At 36.0% G+C, this 9,492-nt stretch overlaps 2 pseudogenes; both read right to left on the reverse strand.

Annotated features, from left to right (window-relative positions):
• Positions 1-2,538: 2,538 nt before the first annotated feature.
• On the reverse strand, positions 2,539-3,292 carry LOC102831337 (annotated as a pseudogene).
• A 3,795-nt stretch (positions 3,293-7,087) lies between these two features.
• LOC102820497 lies at positions 7,088-8,253 on the reverse strand (annotated as a pseudogene).
• Between the last annotated feature and the right edge of the window lie 1,239 nt (positions 8,254-9,492).

Here is a 9,492-nt window from a genome sequence, read left to right on the forward strand (position 1 = left end):
CATTCTGTTGGGTCACCTCTCTTTGGAATGGGCACATTCCAAATCAGTTGGCCAGGTAACTGTCTTCCAAATTTTTTGGCACAGATGAAGGCACTAGCCTTCAGTGCTGTATCAGTTTGTTGAAACATTCAAATTAGTTTTCCATCAACTCCTGGAGCCTTGTTCTTTGCCAATGGCTCCAATATACCTTGGATTTTTTCCTTCAGTACCATTGACTGTTGATCATATCCTGAAACGAGTGAACATCAACCTTTTTTTTAGTATGGCAACTGTTTCCCTTCCATCTTCCCCTTCCCCCCACTTCCATCTTCTTTTGATGCTTTAAGCATCATTCAACATTTTGCACATAGAATCCTTCAGTATTCCAAGTCAAGGCTTTAATTCTTCACCTCTTTTACCTTGAAAAATACCAATAGTGTTCTTCCCTTTTGATTTTCTTTGCACATTTCATTCTAATACTTGGCTTTTAGTTTTCTTGATCTGCCCTTTGGAATTTTCTATTCAGCCCTTTTACCTCCTCATTTCTTCCATTTGCTTTATCATATTTACAGTGGAGAGCAAGTTTCAGAGTCTCTCTTGACATTCACTTTTGTGTTTTCCTTCTTTCTTATCTTCTCAATTACTTTTTTTCTTCCTGTATAATGTTCTTGATGTCATCCAACAATTATTCTGGTCTTTGATCATTAGTGTCTAATATATCAATTCTGTGCATGAGATGATCACTAACTTCAGTTGGGTTATGTTCAAGGTCAAATTTTAACCTTCAAGAACTATTTTTAATTTTCTTCATCTTCAACATGAACTTGAATCTTAGCAATTTATTATCTGTTCCACAGTTTTCCACTGGCCTTGTTTTGGCTGATGATCTGGAGTTTTTCCATGGTCTCATCCCACAGATGTAGTCAATTTGATTTCTGTGTTTGGCATATGGTGAGGTCAGTCTTCTTTGATGTTTAAAATTTTTAATTGCAATGAATAAGTCATTGGTCTTGCAAAATTCTATCATGTGATCTCCAGCATTGTTTCTTTTACCAAGGCCATATTTTCCAAATACTGATCCATCCTCTTTGTTTCCAAATTTTGTATTCCAATTGCTAGTAATTATCAAAACATCTTGAATGCATGTTTGATCAATTTCAGACCGAAAAATTTGGTAGGATCATTTAATTTCATCATGACTTGCTTTAGTGGTTGATGCATAAATTTGCATAGTAGTGGTATTAACTGGTCTTTCTTGTAGGTATATGGATATTATTCTATCACAGACAGCATTATATTTCAAGTGAGAACTTGAAATGCTCTTTTTGATAATGAATGTAATGCTATTGCTCTTTAGTTTGTCATTCCTGGCATAGTAAACAATATGATTGTCATATTCAAAATGGCCAATACTAATCAATTTCAGTTCACTAATGCCTAGGATATTGATCTATATGCAGACTATTTCATTTTTTACAATTTCCAATTTTCCTAGATTCATACTTCATATACTCCATGTTCTAATTATTAATGGATGTTTGCAGCTGTTTCTCCTCATTTTGAGCTGTGCCTCATCAACAAATGAAGCTAAAAAGCTTTGCTCATTTGTATTATCACAATTGGCTCTACTTATGGTGAGGCAGCTTTTCTCCAGTCATATTTTGAGTGGCTTCTAACTGGAGTGGCTCATCTTTTGGTACTGTATCTGACAATATTCTGGTGATATTCATAGTGTTTCAATATTTAATATTCTGGTGCTATCCTACAGTGTTCCACTGCTATTCATAAGGTTTTCAGTGGACTCCTGGTGTGTTGCTATAGGATTTCTGTTCTGGAATTCTGATCAAATATAAGTTATTACATGTGATGGTGTCCCACATAATCCTTAAACTTTCTTTGTGCTTTTTGTTTTTGTTTTCATTCTTTTTTCTTATTGGTCATCTAATAGATAAATTTGTGCATGTGTGTATGGAAATCAGAACGCTTTATTATTAGCATTCCAGAATATAAGCTGCCTTTTTTTAAAACTCTTTGAAAACTTTAAAAACCATACTCATCTAAGTTTATTATTATAGTGCATTTAATTTTCTAATTTTCAACCTACATAATATACTTAAAGTTAGAGCTAACAAAGAAAATAATCAATCTAGTTGCTTCTTAAAGAAAACTAAAACACATAAGCATATCCCTCTAAAACCCTAGCAAGCCCAACAAAGAATAGATTCTGCAAAGCCTATTAATCCTCCAATTCAAAACAAATGATCTCTCCAACAAAAATATAATTCCACCATCATAGCAATTTGATAAATAAAAAGCAGAGCCATTATCATTAAAGGAAATCAAATTATATGTAAGAAAAATGCTATGATGGTTTTAGAAAGTAAGGAAAAGTCGTTTCTATGTTGGAGAATAAGCATACTAAATTCTTTCCATCCATTTAGTTGATCTTTGTTAAAAGTTACAGTACCTGTTCATGTCAAAAAGGTGTTAAGAACATGAACCTTTTGAAACCAAACTAGTCAAAACTATGTTTTTTTAGTTAAATCTTAGGAGAACCAACTAAATAGTTTCAAAATGCTGGTCCCACAGCATTTTCTCCTCTGTCCTTTCTTGACCTTGATCCTTTTTCTCTTTTATACACTTAGTTCCTCATTCTTAGAGGATACTTCTCAGCTTTTCTTCTCCTTTGGATTCTTAATCTTTTCTGTACTGACACTGACTGTTTCCACCTCTGCCTTCTTTCCCTGGATACTCTGGTTTTTGTCTAAATCTATTTCCTCATAACTTTTTTTCTTCTTAAGCTTGGGCCACTATGCCTCCATTTTTTCTCTGCCTTCCTTGGGGTGCCTTTTTCTCTTCTGTCCGTGACTGCTTGACGGGTACTGGTACTTTTTTCTGAGAAGTGCTTGTAACCTCCAGGTTCTCTACTGTATGAGCCACAATTAAATCTTGCTGCCTAGGGTCCACGGCTACTGGTTTTTCTGAGGAATAGTTACTGGTGAGTATACAGTAACTTGGTGAGTCTAATCTTAGTCTGCTTCCATGAGCTCGTAGCTGCTGAGGTAACTGATTTTCCAATGTTTGTGGAATACTATATGACCTTGGGTAAGTCTGGACAGTTTCAGATGGGAGAGTCTGATTAGAAATTCTATATCTGAGTCTGGGATCAACCTCTTTGTACCCAAAGGTTTCTAGTCTTCTCTTATCTCTGAAGTAGATCTTTGACTTTATTTAAACTTCTGGCTTTCTGTTCTTTTATATAATCCTCAAGTTCCTCTTGGAAAGAATCATATGTAATCTTTGAATACTTCATTAGGTTTACAGCAGGTGATTCTCCTTATCAGGCTGAGAACTTAGTGGAGAACTGTGATTATATTTGTTCATTAACTACTTCATGTTTTTTAGTTTAAACTTCCCACACAGTGAGATTGTGCATAACCAGGGAATTTCTCTGAGGCAAGGGCAGGTGCCTCCATCTACTGTCCCCCTACCCACCAACACCACTAGCTGGGAATAGGCTGGAGTGGAAGTGGTAGAGAGGCAGGAAAAATTGCTGCTGCCTCCACTACCAAGCTAGCAGATTAGTTTTTGAGAGATTTGTCTTCAATCTTTCTAATTCTGTCCTCCGCTGATTCAGTTCTACTCCTTTGCCCTTTCTATGTGTAATTTATTTCTGAAATCTTAGTATTAGTTTTCTGGATTTTTAGTTGCTGTTTTTACCCAGTTCCTAATTTTTAAATTTATTTTGTCAGTTTATTCTTATGGTGTTTTCTTCAAGTCTTCTGGAATTTTTGTTTGGGTTTTCTTGATTTTGTCTTCAGTTTCCTCAGTCTTTCTTTCAATGTGTTGAAGGCTTGTAAAGATCATTCTCTTGCATTGCTTTTAGGTAGTTCCAATGACATTTCTTCCTTAGGAAGGTTTTCTGGCATTATGTTTTGTTTTTTTTTAATATACCCATATATTATATCCAATATTAAATATTTACCTACAAAGTAGATTTAAAAATGCAAGAAGGATGATGCTATAAAAATGGGTGCTCATGACTAGGTACCACATTTAAATGTTGGCCCAAATGTAAATTAAAGAAGTAAAAAGTCAGACAAAGGTGAAAATGATGTATTCTGGAACAACGTTACATGGCACAGAAGGCACAGTAGCCAGACAGAATCATATGCTAAAGTGGAATAACTTGGATGAATTTATTGTACTAGCCAGCAGTGTATTTAGATTAGTGTATAGTTTCATAAATGTTATTTAAATACATACACACGCAAGGGGCTTCAAAAAGTTTGTGGGGGAAATTCCCATATCTTTTAATTCTATTTGTCCATAAACTTTTTTTTTTTCTTCCATTCCCTCTGTTTTTTTGTTTGTTTTGAGGGGGGTGGTATACACAAAAACACTCAGGAATATATAATAGTTTAAACAAGCATATCTGCCTCCTGGCCACCAGCACTCAGTCCCTCTCTTTCCATGAGTCCAGAGTCCTGAGCTGTTCCCTTGCTCCATGTCATCATCTCTGCCTCCATCTCTGGTGCTGCTGCTTCCTGGATAGGTTCCCACACTCTACTTGTGCTCTTCTCCCTTGATGTTCCTAGGGTCCTCTGTTTCTGGACTGTAAGATTAACTACTCCTCCATTCTTGTTACAAAACTTTTACCTTTACAGTTGTGATAGCCACAATTAATCATGATAACATTTACTCACTATTGAATCATAAGAATCTTATCCCCATCTCTTTTCACGAGACCCATCTAGACAAGAAGAAAGCTATACAGTGGAGATGCTACCTTCCCCCAAACACTCTTAAACTAAACTCCCCCTTGAAAACTTACAAGCCAGTCACTTAGTGCTTTTATTGCTCCCTCATTTTAGGTTGTTGTTGTTGTCAGGTGCCATCGAGTCGGAACCGACTCATAGTGACCCCATGCACAGCAGAACGAAACAATGTCCAATCCTGGGCCAACCTCACTACTGTTGCCACACGTGAGTCCATCAATGATGCCACCTGGCCAATCCATCTCATTAGAGGTCTTCCTCTCTTTTTAGGTAGCCAGTGTTTAAGTTGCAGAGGGAATAGCATTGCTATCTGATGTGAAGACTCCTTCCCTCTCTGTTAGTATTTTGAGCTACTACATGTGTGGCACTGTGGGTTAGTGCGCCAGACTGTAAAGCCGTTTGAACTGCAAGGTTGGCAGTTCAAGCTCACCAGCTGCTCCTTGGAAACCCCATACAGGGTCACTATGGATCTGAACCAACATGACGGTGCTCAACAACAGCAACATCCATAAGTATAGGTCAAGTTAATAAAAATTTAGCAATTTGCGCTCATTTCCTATCCATGAACTTTTGAAATTCCCTTGTATATATGCACATACAAACACAAAATAATAACTCTATTAAATAGCATAGGTAGAACATTATTTCATTTGCATTCTTAAAACTTTATGCAATTTTATCAACACATTTATCAACACATTTCAGTCTTATCATTTGTAAAATAAAAGTCTTCTTACATTTAGAGATGTCTCATTTTGAAGCATGTAGGACATTATTCTCTGCATAAGTTTCCACAGACTTGGGTTTTTTTTAAATCTCCATATACAACATTCCTTGGTGTCCCACTGTAGGATCAACACTGGACCATTTACCACAAAGTCAGCAGTTCAAGCCCATCAGCTGCTACTTGGAAACCCTATGCAAGGTCACTATGAGTCAGCACCGACTCGACGATACGTAACAACAACATGCAATACAGTGTCATATAATAGAATGTCAATTAATGTTTACTGCTCTGTCAAATGTATAAAAGCTATTCTGTTGAAGCTCAGTCCTTAATAGCCAAGATCATAAATAATGTAAACTCTCATATTCCTGTGTTTTTGTGTTGTAGGTAGGTGGGATCCACGCCAAAAGCCACCCACCCTTCTATAAATCACCAGTTCTAGTTATGAGGCTCTGAGTTGCTGTAAAGTGTGAAAATTTGGTGCCTATGTATCTGCTCTGAACCTTAGAGCCTGCTTATGGGGGAAGGTGAGTATCCTTTTTTTGCTTGTTTATTTACCAAGAATGCACAAAACAAAGTCAAACTCACCCTTGACAAATGAAATAGGTTCAAGTTGATACCATGCTGTTACTTCATTATGTTTCACTCTGTCTACTCTGAAGATACTATTGCTGCAGTTTTTTGGAAAATCAGGGCTTCCTACTTCTAGGAGCTAGGAAACTAAGGTTGAATATCCTTGATTCTAGTTCTTACCAAGGCGTCCACCTAGGACATGTCTGGGTCCACCCTTGGTGCCAGCTGTATAGAACCAAGAGAAGCCAGGGGAAAGCTTCAGCTCCAAGAATGAGGAACAACATATGGGGTTGGGTCTCTGAAAGGAGTCCTGTGGTGTTTGGAAGGAGTGGGTCACAGAGCCTGAGGCTGGAATCAGCATCAGTGGTGCCTTTGTGGTGCCCTGAAATTACAGACATCAGTATCTGTGACTTGAACTGTTGCCATACACTTCTGTTGACTACAGGAAAGTGAGATGAACAAGCACCTGTACTTGGAAATTTTAACACTTTTGAGAAACAGCTTGGCAAAAATCAAGCTGAGATATGAATGTCTTAACATAATATATAATATAAGTGAGCTATTAGGTGTATTTTGAACTCTACATGTTGCTTTTTTTGTTTTGTTTTGTTTTGTTCTGTCAAATGTTTTATTGACTGTAGACATCTGGAATACTGTAAAACATGCATTATCTGTAAATTCAAAAGGAGCAAGCCACATTGTCCTCACTGTCAAATATGTCAGGCTTGGCATACATGATAGAGATTAATGAAGGTATCATGAGAGTAATATGATTCCTGAAAAGCTTCTACAATTTAGAGTAGATTCTTAATCACGTGAAAAGGAAAACTGTTCACATTTAGTGAGACTGCATTTCATTGGAGGTGCGCAGTATTTGTTACTTAAAAACAAATAAAAATGATTTTGTTTGGAGAAAATTCCAACCCTACCCCCAACTTTATTTGTTCCTCTAGTTTTCATAAGTTTTGATTTAAAACAAAAATTATAAGCCTTTTAGAAATTGTATGTTTAACAGAGCAATAACTGAAATTCATTTCTTCTTCAGTTACTGAGGTGTACTGAATTTGAAGAAGATAGTACCTCCATCTTCAACAATGCAATTTCTGCCTTGTTGTCTGTACTTTTGAGCAGTCTACCCCACATTTTCAGAACCTTCTTCTTTAAAATCTTCGTATTTCATTACTTCAGCCATAATGAACCCCTTATCAAAATCTGTGTGAATCTTTCCTGCAGCCTGAGGAGCTTTCATCCCTTTCCTGATGGTTCATGCGTGCACTTCATCTGGGCCTGCAGAGAAGAAGTATTCTAGTTGGAGTGCTGCAAACCCAGCCTTAATGATCATTGGCAAAGCACTTTGTGTTATGTTTGCTTCCAGATACTTCTGTCTCTCCTCAGAACTCAATTCTTACAACTTGAGTCCCAGGACCCCACTAAAAGGAATGACCAAGGCACCTGAGTCACACTTGTCCACCCACTCTTTAAATTTTATCAGCCTTTTCTTTATAATGTAGTCTTTTTCAAAAAGATTAACTAAGTAGACCATTGATTTTGAAGTCAGAAATAAGTGTTTATTCAACACTTCAGTCTCTTTGCCATTCCAGTCATGATAGAATTGAGCAGGTTTCTTTTGAAATACAACCCATAATTTAACTTTGCACATTATGTCATATTTGGGTTTTAGTTTTTTATCTCCTCCTCGCACGGCCACCTTTTCTAGTTTATCTATAATTGGCCCAAACATTTCTTCATCTTTGAGCTGAAGCTCTTCATGTATTATTTCTATATCTCAAACAGGATCTACACTTCCTTTAACATATGTGATATCATCATCTTCAAAAGCATGTGTAAGATGAAAGATTCCATCACAGGCACTAATATGAGATATTTTCCAGCTCCTGTCCATTGTGAGCTCCTTTCACAAGGCCAGCAATATTGTCTACATTTAGAAAGGCAGGAATTTTGCTTACTGGTTTGTGGTACTGGCACAGAAAGTCAAACCTCTCATCAGACACAGGTACTCTGCTCTCATAGGATCAATAGTGTAGAATGGGAAGCTGTCTGCTGAAACCTGACTATGGGTTAATATATTGAAGAAGGTGGATTTCCCAACATTTGGCAATCCATAAATACCATTTTTTTAGGGAGGGTTCAAATCTTCCAATGATTAATTCCATCATCTCCCTTTTTAGGGGGCATTGTGCTCAGGACAGAAGATGACTCGGGGTTGCAGTGACAGCAGGAGACCAATACTAACATGTTACTTTCTAAGCATTATAGCGAACATTTACAATGTTAGAAAGCATATACAGCCTCATAAAGAGTATATGCTCCAATAATAAGGCAGTAATATTTAAAATTAATAATAAAGGATATCTTATATAAATATATTACAAAATAACTTGTTATAAGTGAAATCAAAATATTTTCTACTTTGAGTATTTTTTGTTGAAACAAAGTGTTTCAGTAATAGAAGGCAGTTTAAATGAAATGAATTTTTTTTTTTTAGGTAATAATGATTTTTTTTATAGTTAGTGGTAATAATATTTTTGATACAACTAGTGGAACAGTATGTTCCAAGGGGTCTGGTCTTGGGGTTGGTAAGATGAGGTCCATTTCTTCGGCTTCTTGAAATTATGCAGCCTACCCCCACCCCCCTCAGATGACAGCACACACTAAAAGCAGGATAGCATCTTCTCACCAAATCCTGGAGGCTGGAAAAGAGCAAAACAACAAACTCAGGGAGCCAAAGGATAGGAAATAATAAAGGGTAAAGGCATCAATGAATGAAATACAAAGCACAGGAAAACAGAGAAGACTCACAAAGTTAAAGAATAGGTTTTGTGTTTGTTTTTAAGCTTAAATACTTTGGTAAGAGTGGTTTAAGAAAATAAACAATGTGCTGGCAGTAAACTGAACAAAAAAAATGGAAAAATAATTATAAATATAACTCAAAACAAAATTTTTTAACTAATCATATGCTAACACATTTGAAACTTATACAAAATTATTAACTGTCAACAGAAACATGAAGTTCTAAAATAGAGTCAAGAAGAAATAGAAAACTTAAATAGGCTAATAAATATTTTAAAAATTGAAATGATATTCAAAGATCTTCCTAATTTTAAGCAACACTTACCTCCTAACTTACACAGATTGCTCCAGAAACTAAAAAGTAAACAGTCACCAGCATTTTATATCATGCTAGTATAATTACTCTAATACTTTATAAAGACAATTAAAATAAAAATGACAGGACAATTTTGCTATGACCTATACTTAAAATTTTCATATAAACTATTAAGTTATCAACTTCAAAGCTGCATTTAAAAAACTAAATAGACCATTGATAAACTAAATAGAGTGTATCACAAGATTTTAAAGATGGCTCTATATCAGAACTTGTATCAGTGCAATGCATCACTTCAGTAGACTATT

The sequence above is a fragment of the Chrysochloris asiatica genome, unplaced genomic scaffold (genome assembly GCF_000296735.1).
Source record: "Chrysochloris asiatica unplaced genomic scaffold, ChrAsi1.0 scaffold00354, whole genome shotgun sequence".
NCBI lineage: Eukaryota > Metazoa > Chordata > Mammalia > Afrosoricida > Chrysochloridae > Chrysochloris > Chrysochloris asiatica.